This window comes from Elephas maximus, chromosome 1, assembly GCF_024166365.1.
Source record: "Elephas maximus indicus isolate mEleMax1 chromosome 1, mEleMax1 primary haplotype, whole genome shotgun sequence".
In the NCBI taxonomy this organism is placed as follows: domain Eukaryota; kingdom Metazoa; phylum Chordata; class Mammalia; order Proboscidea; family Elephantidae; genus Elephas; species Elephas maximus.
In genome coordinates, this window is record NC_064819.1 from 200,883,123 (window position 1) to 200,896,431 (window position 13,309).

Sequence of the window (13,309 nt, forward strand, 5' to 3'; positions counted from 1 at the left end):
CAATTTGGCATTTCAGTATTGTGTCCAGAAAACGAATTGAAAAGAAAAAAAAAAATACAAGAATTAAAAAATTTGAAGAAAAAAATGAAAAAGTCATAAAAATGTCATATAAAATATAAGATGAAATGTGTATTATCATGAGTAAACTGCCCATATTGTGTAGGTGTATGTGTTTTTTTTTTTATTCTTGGCAAATTTTACTGAGTCTATCTAGTGTTTTTGTTGAAACTTTATAGGCAATCCTTTCAGCACTCATTAAATGTAAGAACAGCAGGGATCTTAGAAGCCATTCAGTCCATATATTAGATTAATTGAAGAAATAAAAACACTCATTTTTTCCTCCCTTTGGTCAATTGTTGTTCCTCCCCTGCCCCACCAATTTTATTGTGGTTATATATATATATATATATATATATATATATATATATATATATATATGTGTATATAATACTTTTGATAAAAAATACTTTTGATTATATATGTGTAATCAAAAGTTTGCCATTTTTTACCATTTTTAAGTGTAGAATTCAGTAACATTAATTACATTCACCATATTGTGCTACCATCACCATTATCCATTTCTAAATGTTTTATATCAATCTAAACAGAAACTCAGAACCTCTTCAGTGATAACTCCCATTTCCTTCTCCTTCCAGCCCATGGTAACACTAATGTAAAATTTTATCTCTATGTATTTGCCTGTTCTAGATATTTCATATGAGTGGGGTCATACTGTTTTTGTCCTTTTGTCTCTGGCCTATTTCACTCAGCATGTTTTAGTGATTCATCTATGTCATAGCATGTATCAGAATTTCATTTCTTTTTACGGCTGAATAATATTTCATTGTATGTGTATGCCACATTTTGTTTATCCATTCGTCTGTTGATGGCCTGTTTTCTACCTTTTAGCTATTGTAAATAATGCTGTAGTGAAAATTAGTGTACAGGAATCTGTTTCAGTCTCTGTTTTCATGTCTCTTGGGTGTATACCTAGGAGTGGAACTGCTGGGTCATATGGAACTCCTATGTTTAAATTTTTTTGGAACTGCCAAACTGTTTTCTACAGCACTGTACCATTTTACATTCCCATCGGCAATACAGTAGTGTTCCAATTTATCCACATCTTTACCAACACTTGTTAGTTTCTGTTTTTCTGATAAAAGCCGAACTAGTGGGTACCAGAAGTTCCTGGGTGGTGCAAACAGTTAATGCTCTTGGCTGCTTACTGAAAGGTTGGAGGTTAGAGTCTACCCAGAAGTGCATTGGAAGAAAGGCCTGGTGATCTACTTCTGGAAAATCAGCCTTTGAGACCCTGTGCAGCACAGTTCTACCCTGACAAGTGTAGGATTACCATGAGTCGGAATCAACTTGACAGCAACTGGTTAGTGGGTGTCAGGTGGTATCTCACTGTGGTTTTGGTTTACATTTCTCTAATGACACTGAACATCTTTTCATATACTTACTTGTCATTTGTATGTCTTCTTTGGAGAGCTGTCTGTTCAAGTCCTTTGCCCATTTTTTGATTGGGCTATTTGTCTTTTTGTTGTTGAGTTGTAGGAGTTATTTAGATATTCTGGGTATTAAATCCTTATCAGATATATGGTTCCCAAATATTTTCACAGGTTCTGTTGATTATCTCTTTACTTTCTTGATAAAGACCTTTGATGCACAAAAATTTTCTTTTTGTTGTTTTCTTTTGTTGCTCATGATTTTGGTGTAATATGTAAGAGTCCATTTTCAAAAACAAGGTCTTGGGAGGGGGAGCCAACATGGTGCTATAGACAGACCACCATGCTATCCCTCCACACAATGACCTGAAAAACTAGGTAAAACAGAGGTAAACATCAATCCTGGAACCCTAAGCATCAAATGAAGAAATAAAGAACTCAACTAAGCACCAAATGGAATAGGAAACTGACAGAGAGAACAGAGAGTGAGGAGAGATGCTAGCGGAGGCCCCCTATCAGCTAACACAGGAAGGATTTGCCATCTCGGACTCATGTCAGAGATCGGTGGACAGGGGGTATGGGAAAGCAGCTCCACAGAGCTCCCAGTAGAAGACAGAGCACCCGGTAACCAGCGATACACAGTTTCCCACCGCCCTCCCACTTCTTCCCCCCGCTTGGCCTCCTCCGCTTCCCAGCAGGTCAATCTGCTACTTCCCAGTGGGCCAATCTGCCACTTCTCAGTGGGCAGATCTGCTTCTTCCCAGTGTGCTGAGCAACCAAAGCCCAGGAAACACTGGCTCTGTGCCACTTGGATTTGCTCCAGCCACACCAGCATTCAGTGCCATTTCTTTATTGCTGATGTTGCTTTTATCAGTTTCTTTTGGTTTTTTCCCTGCCTCTCACCTCTTCTCCCTCCTTTCTTTCAAACACCCAGCTCTGTGTGCCATCTTTGCTTCTTCTTGACAGTCTGTGAAGCAGTACTTAGCCGATCCACACTGCCATGCTGGTGGGATCCCAGGACCTTTTTGTTTTGTTTTTTTCTTCTTTTCATGGCTTGAGAGCCCCTTCTAGCTGGGCTGTACTATGCAGCTTGGGAGCTACTTTCCCAGCCTGTGCAGCTGCATTGGTGGGATCCTTGGGGGCATTTCTTTCTTTTTTCCTTTTTGTCTTTCTTCGTTTCTCAGTTTCTCGTCTCTCTCTACTTACCTTCTTTTCCTGTCTCCTGAGTACCTGGTGCAGTGTGCCATCTCTGCCCCTTCTAGCTGGGCTGTATTGCGGGGCTTGGGAGCCACTTCCCCAGTTTGCACAGCAACACTGGTGGAGTCCCTGGGGGCTTTTCTTTTTTTTTTTTTAATTTTTTTTCTTTTCTCCTTTTTGTTTTTATTCTTTTCTCAGTTTCTCATCTCTCTCTACTGACCTTCTTTTCCTGTCTCCTGAATAACTGGCACCGTGTGCCATCTCCACCCCTTCTAGTCAGGCTGTACTGCACTGCTTGGCAGTCACTTCCCTGGTCTGTGCAGCAACACCAGCAGCATCCCTGGGGAGCCTTTCTTTCTTTTATTTATTAATTTTTTCTTTTCCTTTTCTTCTTTTTGTTTTTCTTCATTTCTCAGTTTCTCATCTGTTTCTGCTTTTCTTCTTTTCCTGTCTCCTGAATACCTGGTGCTGTGTGCCATCTCCACCCCTTCTGGATGGCCTGTGCCCTGAGTCCTGGGAACTACCTCCTTGGTTGCTGCTGGGATCCTGGGAACATTTTATTTATTTATTTTCTCTTTTTCTTCATTTCACGGTTTCTCATCTCTCCACTCCAATGGCAAGATCCCTCAGCACTTTTTTTTTTGTTTTGTTTGACTCCTGTTCCTCTCTCCTCTCTCTCTTCTTTCCCATACTCATCTTAGCTCCACACATCACAACCTTCCCCCTCCCTCCTACACAAGCCATGGCCTCATCTACCCTGAGACCAGAAGAACTAGATGGTGCCCGGCTACCACTACCGATAGTTCTGACTAGGACCACAATAGATGGACCCTGATAGAATAGGAGAAAAATTTGGAACAGAACTCAAATTCTTAAAAAGTCCAGACTTACTGAATCAGTTGTACCTGCACCCTGCACTGACCATCACACCCCTGAGCAACAGAGGCAAGGCCTACTGGAACCTGCCCAGCTCTGAACCCTGGCCCACCCTGTCAGCCCCAGTGTGTGCCACAAACAATGCATTCTAGACCTTTCCCTTCAGTTAAACCTGCTCTGCTGCACCATAGCTGAGGAACTGGCTCTGCCCATTGGACAAGGAGGTGAAAAGTATCGTGCCCACAGACAAGCAGAAAAAAGAACAAATAGCCCACCTGCTCAGACATAACCAAATAAAACAAAAAAAAAAAGGTCAAAACAAAAACTACAATCAATAAACAAAGAAAATAACTACTGAATGTCCCAAAGACAGCAAACAATATCAAAACACATAAAAAAACCCACAGGATAGTTTCAGTATACACCCAAAATAAAACACCAGATGGCTTTCTAGTAGAAATAAAGGCACTAGAACTACCTGATAGGAAATTCAAATCTCTAATATTCAGAGCTATCCAAAAGTTGAAGCAAAAAGCAGACAAAAATGAGGAAAAAGTAGACAAATTCATGGGAAAGGAAGACAAATTCATGGAAAATACAAACCTAAAAAATGGAAGAATTCAGGAAAATTCAGGATCAAAATGCGAAAATAATTCGCAACTAGAAATCATGGAAAAACAATTAGAACTCCAAAAAATAACAAGATTTCAGAAGTGGACAGTGTCATAGAAGGAGCGGGTTTGAAACATTGGAAGGCAGGATCAGCGAAATTGAAGACAAACACTTGGATACCACTTTGCGGAAAAATCAGAAAAAAGAAAAATGGAGAAATCCTGAGAATTTTGTGGGATACAACCAAAAGCAAAAATTAGCAAGGGATCGGAGTTCCAGAATGGGGAGAAGACGGAAAACACAGAGAGGGTTATTGAAGAATTGATAACAGAAAACTTCCCTAATATCGTGAAAGATGAAAAGCCGACCATTCAAGAACCTCAGTGAACCCCATATAGGATAGACCCCAAAAGAAAATCACCAAGGCATGTCATAATCACAGTCACTAAAACCAAAGACAAAGACTCCTGAGAGCAGCTCAGGAACAACCAAAAGTCACATACAGAGGGGAAACAATAAGACTAAGCTCTGATTACTCGGCAGAAACCATGCAGGCAAGAAGGCAATGGCATGACATATATAAAACCTTGAAAGAACACAGTTGCCAACCAAGAATAATGTATCCTGCAAAACTCTCATTCAAATATAATGGTGAAATTAGGACATTTCCAAACAAACAGAAATTAAGAGACTATGTAAAAACCAAACCAAACTTATGAGAATTATTAAAGGGAGTCTTTCAGTTTGAGAACAAACAACATCAGACCTCAGGTTGAATCTAGGATGCAAGATCACACCCACCAGATACCAACCTAGGAAACGAACTCTCAAGGACTATTCAAAACCAAAAGATTTATAACAGGAAACTAAACAAACAAACAAACAAACAACAAAAAAAACAGGGACCTCGAGAGGATAATCTGTAAATGACAACAAATATCAGAACAATAAAAGAGGGAATAAATGGTGTAGGTATAGAACTTTGTAATTGAGAGGAAGACAAGGTGATACCAAGTAATAATAGACTGTTTCAAGCCTAGGAAGGAAAGGGTAAATTTCAAGGTAACCACGGAGAAAGTTAATAAACCTATTCATCAAAATAAAGAAGAAAAACATAAAGTCTCAGTAAAAACAAAATCTTACAAACACAAAAGAAATGAAAAAAAAAAAAAAAAAAAAATCAAAAGGAATCCAGCACAGGAGAGTAAGAGGAACAAATGTCAGCACCACAAAAAAAAAAAAGCCCTGCAAAATGACAGCAATAAATGCACACCTATCAATAATTACAGAATAATTACACTGAATATAAATGGCCTAAATGCACTCATAAAGAGACAGAGAGTGACAGAATGGATTAAAAACCAGGATCCATCGATATGCTGCCTACAAGAGACACACCTTAGGAAAAAAGACGTAAATTTATTAAAAATCAAAGAACGGAAAAAATTTATCAAGCAAACAGCTACTAGAAAAAAACAGGAATGGCAATACTAATCTCAGATAAAACAGGCTTTAAAACAAAGCCCACCATAAAAGACAAGGGCACTGTATAATGATTAAAGTGACAATCCATTATAAACACATTACCATAATAAATATCTACGCACCCAATGACAGGGCCCTAAAATACCTTAAAAAAAAAAAAAAAGAATTCTGACAGCACTGAAGAGAAAAATTGACAGTTCCACATAAAAGGAGACCTCAACATACCACTAAGTAAAGGACAGAACATCTAGAAATAAACTCAGCGAAGATATAGAAGATCTAAAGGCCTGTGTTAGTCATCTAGTGCTGCTATAAAAGAAATACCACGAGTGGATGGTTTTAAGAAAGAGAAGTTTATTTCCTCACAGTAAAGTAGGCTAAAAGTCCAAATTCAGGGCATCATATCCAGGGGAAGGCTCTCTCTCTCTGTCGGCTCTGGAGGAAGGACCTTGTCCTCAGTCTTCCCCTGGTTGAGGAGCTTCTCAGGTGCAGGGACCTGGGGTCCAAAGGACACACTGTGTTCCTGGTGCTGCTTTCTTGGTGGTTTGAGGTCCCCAACTCTCTGCTTGTTTCCCTTTCCTTTTCTCTCTTGAGAGAGAAAAGGCGATGCAGGCCATACCCCAGGGAAACCGCCTTTACATTGGATCAGGGAGGTGACCTGAGTGAGGGTGGTGTTACAATCCCACTCTAATCCTTTTAACCACAGGCAGAGATTATGATTTATAGCACATAGGAATATCACAAAATGGAGGACAACCACACATGGTCTAACCAAGTTGACACATGTTTTTGGGGGACACAATTCAATCCACTACAAGGCCACAGTCAGCCAACTTGACCTTATAGACATATGTAGAACACTCCACCCAACAGCTACAAAGTACACATTCTTTCTGTGCACATGGAACATTCTCCAGAATTCATCACATCCTTTTTAGGCCACAAAGCAACCCTTAACAAAATCCAAAACACTGAGATAATACAGAGTATCTTCTCTGATCATAGTGCCTTCAAAGTAGAAATTAACAACAGGAAGAGCAAGGGAAAAAAATCAATTATATGGAGACTGAATAACACCCTGTCTAAAAACCACTGGATTATAGAGGAAATCAGAGATGGAATAAAAAAATTCCTAGAATCAAATGAGAATGAACACACATCATACCAAAACCATTGGGACACAGCAAAGGCAGTCCTCAGAGGTCAATTTATGACAATAGACACACACATCAAAAAAGAAGAAAGGGACTGTCATAGATTGAATTATGTCCCCAAAAATATGTGTATCAACTTGGTTAGGCCATGATTCCCAGTATTGTGTGGTTGTCCTCCATTTTGTGATTGTAATTTTATGTTGAGAGGCTTAGGGTGGGATTGTAACACCACCCTTACTCAGGTCACCTCCCTGATCCAACATAAAGGGAGTTTCCCTGGGGTGGGGCCTGCACTACCTTTTACCTCTTAAGAGATAAAAGGAAAGGGAAGCAAGCAGAGAGTTGGGGACCTCATACCACCAAGAAAGCAGCACTAGGAGCAGAGTCCTTTGGATACAGGGTCCCTGCACCTGAGAAGCTCCTTGACCAGGGAAACATTGAGGACAAGGACCTCCCTCCAGAGCTGACAGAGAGAGAAAGCTTTCCCCTGGAGCCAACACCCTGAATTTGGACTTGTAACCTACTAGACTGTGAGAAAATAAAATTCTCTTTGTTAAAGCCATCCATTTGTGGCATTTCTGTTATGGCAGCACTAGATGACTAAGACAGGGACAAAATCAAAACATTAGACACACAACTCGGACAAATAGAAAGAGAACAGCAAAAGAAGTCCACAGCCACCAGAAGAAAGGCAGTAATAAAAATCAGAGCAGAAATAAATGAAATAGAGAATAGAAAAACAATAGAAAGAATCAACAAAACCAAAAGTTGGTTCTTTGAAAGAATCGACAAACCACAGGCTGAATAGACAAAAGAAAAGTAGGAGAGGATGCAAATAACCCAAATAAGAAATGAAATGAGGGACAGTACAACAGACCCAGCTGAAATAACAAGGATCATAACACAGAACTATGAAGAACTATACTCCAACAAATTTGAAAACCTAGAGGAAATGGACAAATTTCTAGAAACACAGTACCTACTCAAACAAACAAAAATGATGTTGAAAATAGGAACAGACCCACAACAACAGAAGAGGTTGAAGAGGTATTTAAAAACCAACAAAAAAACACCCTGGCCCAGATGGCTTCACTGGAAAATTCTACCAAATATTCAGAGAAGAGCTTGCACCAGTACTACTCAAACTGTTTCCGAACATAGAAAAGGAAGGGATACTTCCTAAATTCATTCTATGAAGCCAGCATAACCCTGATACCAAAACCAGGCAGAGACACCAGAAAAAAAAGAAAATTACCGACCAGTATCTGTCATGAATATAGATGCAAAAATTCTCAACCAAATTCCAGCCAGTAGAATTCAACATCGTATCAAAAAAATAGTACATCTTGACTAATAGGATTCATACTAGGTATGCAAGGATGGTTCAACGTTAGAAAATCAATCAATGTAATCCACCACATAAAGAAAAGAATCCCAGGATCATCTTAATTGATTCAGAAAAGGCATTCGACAAAGTCCAACACTCATTCCTGATAAAAGCGCTCAATAAAATAGTTACAGAAGGAAAATGCCTCAAAGTAATAAAGGGCATCTATACTAAACCAACAGCCAACGTCATTCTTAATAGAGAGAGACTGAAAATATCTCTTTGAGAACAGGAACAAGACAAGGATGCCCTTTATCACCACTCCCATTTAACACTGTGCTGGAAGTCCTAGCTAGAGCAATAAGGCAAGAAAAAGAAATAAAGGGCATCCAAATTGATAATGAAGTAGTAAAACTGTCCCTATTTGTGGATGATATGATACTATACATGGAAAATGCAAAAGACTACATGAGAAAACTGCTGGAACTAATAGATTCAGTAGAGTAGCAGGATAAAAGATAAACATCGAAAAAATTTGAATTCCTATACACTAGTAAAGGGAATGATGAAAAGGAAAATAACACCATTTGTAATAACCCCTTAAAAAAAAAAAAAAGCTTAAGAATAAATCTAACCAGCAATGTAAAAGACCTATACAAATAAAACTATAAAATACTACTGCAAGAAACCAAAATATATCTACATAAATTGAAAAGCGTACCATGATCATGGATAGGTAGACTCAGCATTGTGAAAACGTCAATTCTGCTCAAAGCAATCTACTAACACAGTGCAATCCCAACCCAAATACCAACAACATTGTTTAAAAAGGTGGAAAAACTAATCGTTTACTTTCTATGGCAACGGAAGAGGCCCCGGATAAATAAAGCAGTATTGAAGAAGATGAATAAAATAGGAGGACTCGCACTACCTGACCTCAGAACCTAGTAGTCAAAACAGCCTGATAGTGGTACAACAACAGATACATTGACCAGGGAACAGAATTGAGAACCCAGATGTAAATCCATTCACCTGATCTTCGATAAGGGCCCAGAGTCCATCAAATGGGGAAAAGACAGTCTTTTTAACAAATGGTGCCGGCAAAATTGATGTCCATCTGCAAACAAATGAAATAGGACCCATACCTCACACCATATACAAAAACTAACTCAAAATGGATCAAAGAGCTAAATATAAAGCCAAAAATCATGAAGCTCATACAAGAAAAAATAGGATCAATGCTAGAGGCCCTAATAAAAAAAAAAAAAAAATACACAGCATTAACAGGATACAAATCACAACCTACAACATACAAGCTCCAGAGGGCAAGCTATGTAACTGGGATCTTCTAAAAATTAAACACTTAAGTTTATCAAAAGACTTCACCAAAAGAGTAAAAACAGAACCTACAGACTGGGAAAATTTTTTGGCTGTTACAAATCAGACAAAAGTCTAATCTCTAAAATCTACAAGAAAATCCAACACCTCTACAATAAAAAGTCAAATAATCCAATTAAAAAACGGGCAAAGGAAATGAACAGACACTTCAAAGAAGACATTCAAGTGGCTAACAGACACATAAGGAAATGCTCAGGATCACTAGCCATTAAAAAAGAAATGCAAATCAAAACCACAATGAAATACCATTTCACCCTGCATTACTGGCACAAATCAAAAAAACAGAAAATCACAAATGTTGGAGAGGCTGCGGGGAGATTGGAACTAATGTGCACTGCTGGTGGGAATGCAAAATGATACAACCATTTTGGAAAACAATATGGCAGCTCCTTAGAAAGCTAGAAATAGAAATACTATATGATCCAGCATTACCACTCCTAGGAATATATCCTAGAGAGATGAGTCATCACACAAGTAGTCATGCACACCTGTGTTCATCGCAGCATTGTTTATAATAGCAAAAATATGGAAACAACCTAGATGCTCGTCAACAGATGAATGGATAAAAAAACTATGGTACGTACACACAATGGAGTACTATGGAACCGTAAAGAACAGTGATGAATCTACACAGCATCTCACAACATGGATGAATCTGAAGGGTATTATGCTGAGTGAAATAAGTCAGTCACAAAAGGACAAATATTATATAAGACCACTAGTATAAAAATTCATGAAAAGGTTTACATACAAAAATAAATGATGTTTGATGGTTACCAGGGAGGAGAGGAGCAGGGAAGAAAAAACACTAAATAGACAGTAGATAAGTGGTAGCTTTGGTGAAGGGTAAGCCAGTACACAATATTGGCGAAGCCAGCACAACTTGACCAAGGTAAGGTCATGGAAGCTCCACAGACACATCCGAAGTCCCTGAGGGACCAAATTGCTGGGCTGAGGGCTGTACAGTCCATAGTCTGGGGGAATGTCTAGCTCAATTGGCATGACGTAGCTTATAAAGGAAATGTCCTGCATTCCAATTTGGTGAGTAGCGTCTGGGGTCTTAAAAGCCTGTTAGTGGCCATCTAAGATATTCTAGTGGTCTCACTCCTTCAGGAGCAAGGGAGAATGAGGAAAACTAAAGATAAAAGGGAAAGATTATTTCAAAGGACTGATGGACCACAACTACCATGGCCTGTACCACAGTGAGTCCAGTACAACTAGATGGTGCCCAACTGCCAACAGTGACTGCTCTGACAGGGATCACAATAGAGGGTCCCAGACAGAGCAGGAGATAACTGTAGAACAAAATTCTAACTCACAAAATAAGCCAGACTTACTGGCCTGACAGAGACTGGAGAAACCCTGGGAGTATGACCCTGGGATACCATTTTAGCTCAGTAATGAAGTCACTCCTGAGGTTCACCCTTCATCCAATGATTAGACAGGCCCATAAAACAAAACGAGACTAAAGGGGCACACCACCCTAGATCAAGGACTAGAAGGCAGGAAGGGACAAGAAAGATGGTAATAGAGAAACCAAGGTTGAAAAGGGAGAGTGTTGACATGTCATGAGGTTGTTAACCAGTGTCATAAAACAATATGTGTATTTACTGTTTAATGAGAGGCTAGTTTGTTTTGTAAATCTTAAAACAAAACAAAAAACAAGGTCTTAAAGTTTTACTCTAATTTTTCTTCTAAGAGTTGAATTCTTTTATTTCTTTCATTTAGTTAAAAAATAAACAAACAAAAAAAACCCTAAGTCTTGAGGTTTTACTCTTGTTTTTCTTCTAAGAGTTTTATTCTTTTATTTCTTTCATTTAGGTAATTGATCCACTTTGAGTTAATTTTTGTATATGGTATGAGGCTTGGGCCCAGCTTTATTCTTTTGTATATGGAGATGTTTATCCCAGCATCATTTATTGAAAAGACTGTTCTTTACTCATTGAATGAACTTTGCACTTTTGTTGAAAATCAATTGATCATGGATGTATGGATTTATTTCTGGACTCTCAATTTTATTCCATTAGTCTATATGTCTGTATCAGTATCAAACTGTTTTGACTATTGTAGCTTTATAGTACATTTTGAAATTGGGAAATGTGATTTCTCCTATTTTGTTCTTTTTCATAATTATTAGCTTTTTGGGCCCCTTGCAATTCCATATAAATTCGAAGATCGGCTTTTCCATTTCTCTTGGGAAGTCATTTGGAATTTTGGTACGGATTGTGTTGAATCTGTAGATTGCTTTGGAAAACCACTGATTTTAAGCGTGTACATGACAGGCACATTTCAGTGATATAGTTCTGTTTGTGCCACAGAAGAAAGAGGAGCTCCCTTCCGACTCCCTTACCCTTACAATTGCAACTGCACCATGCTACTTTCCCAGCAACCCCTAAAGTATAGTCAAGGAGACAGCTGTGGAAGGGCTCGGTGGTTGGTATCCATCTTCATACACACAGTTTTCCTTTGACCGTTCATGTGCTCTGGAGGAAGAGGGGAGCTTCTACAGTACTGGTCTCTGAACAATCTACAGAGTGACTCTCATATATATTAAAAATAACAATAGTAGTTACTGTGCGTTGAGAACCTATACTAGATTGGTTACATAAGTTAACTCAGATCCTCACACAATCCTGCAAGTGTACAAAAATTTATGCCCTTTTAAAGACAAGGAGAAACCAGATACCACGTTACTTTTTGTAAAGAGGATATTGTTACCTATCAATATTTGCCAGATAATATATTAAGAAGAACAAAGCATAACACTTTCTGTAGAGTTTAAATACCTACCTATTGTTAGACAAGTAAATGCATGAATGCATACATGATTCTTGGAAAAACAAAAAAATTACTCACCCTGGCATACCATAGGTGTGAGATCATTAGAGTAATTTAGACCTTTATGGAAATATGAAGAACTGAAAGGCTAAATTCAAGGTTTTTTCTTTTTACATTTGTAACCATTGCCTCAATAGAGCATACATTTTTATGTTTGGTTGTATAAAACAAAAGTACAATTTTTCCTGGTAAAATGTGCTTGGAAGAAATTGTGGAATCTGTGTAATATACACAGTGTTTTTCTTTAAACCAGTATAAATGCCTGCCACCTCATAATTTTTAGATTAAAATATTTTCTCTACAGATAAAATATAAAATAATTTAAAAATAATTATGCTCATAAAAGCACGACATTAATTCAAAGTTTAAGTTGATAAATAATGATGTTTAAATACATAACCTATTAACACTCAGAGTCTTGTTTTTGGAAACTCTCAGAACTGAAAAGTAAGGATTATCTTTAATTTGGAAATGGGGGCTGATTATATAAAAATATTTTTCAAAACTTAGCAAGCAATGTCATTTGTAATAAATATAATGGGATCTAGTACCTTCTCCTTACTTATTTGAATGTAAGCTTTTGTGGTGCAATGCATTGCTTTTGTGTGGCCTTTCTCACCGCAGTCTTTTAACTTTCACCCGAGTGTTTGGATTGGACTGTGGGAATAAGGTAGTGGTGGCCCACCAAGGGGATTGGTCAGTTTTGCCATCCTGCTAGGCTTAAAATGAGCCATCCTAGAGGTGAGGAGGGAAGATCTCACCACTGCCAAAGAAGAAGAGATAAGAGCGGAGCATGTCCTTTGGACATGGGATCCCTGGGCTGAGAAGCTCCTGGAACCAGGTGACCGAGAGAGAGGAAGAACTGTAACACAGAAGACAGCGAGAAGCAGTAGCAGAGAAATGGCAGCAGATTTAAGAGACCAGCAGGAGACAACACAGTGGGCTTCTCGGCCTATGGAATGAGAAAGCTGAGT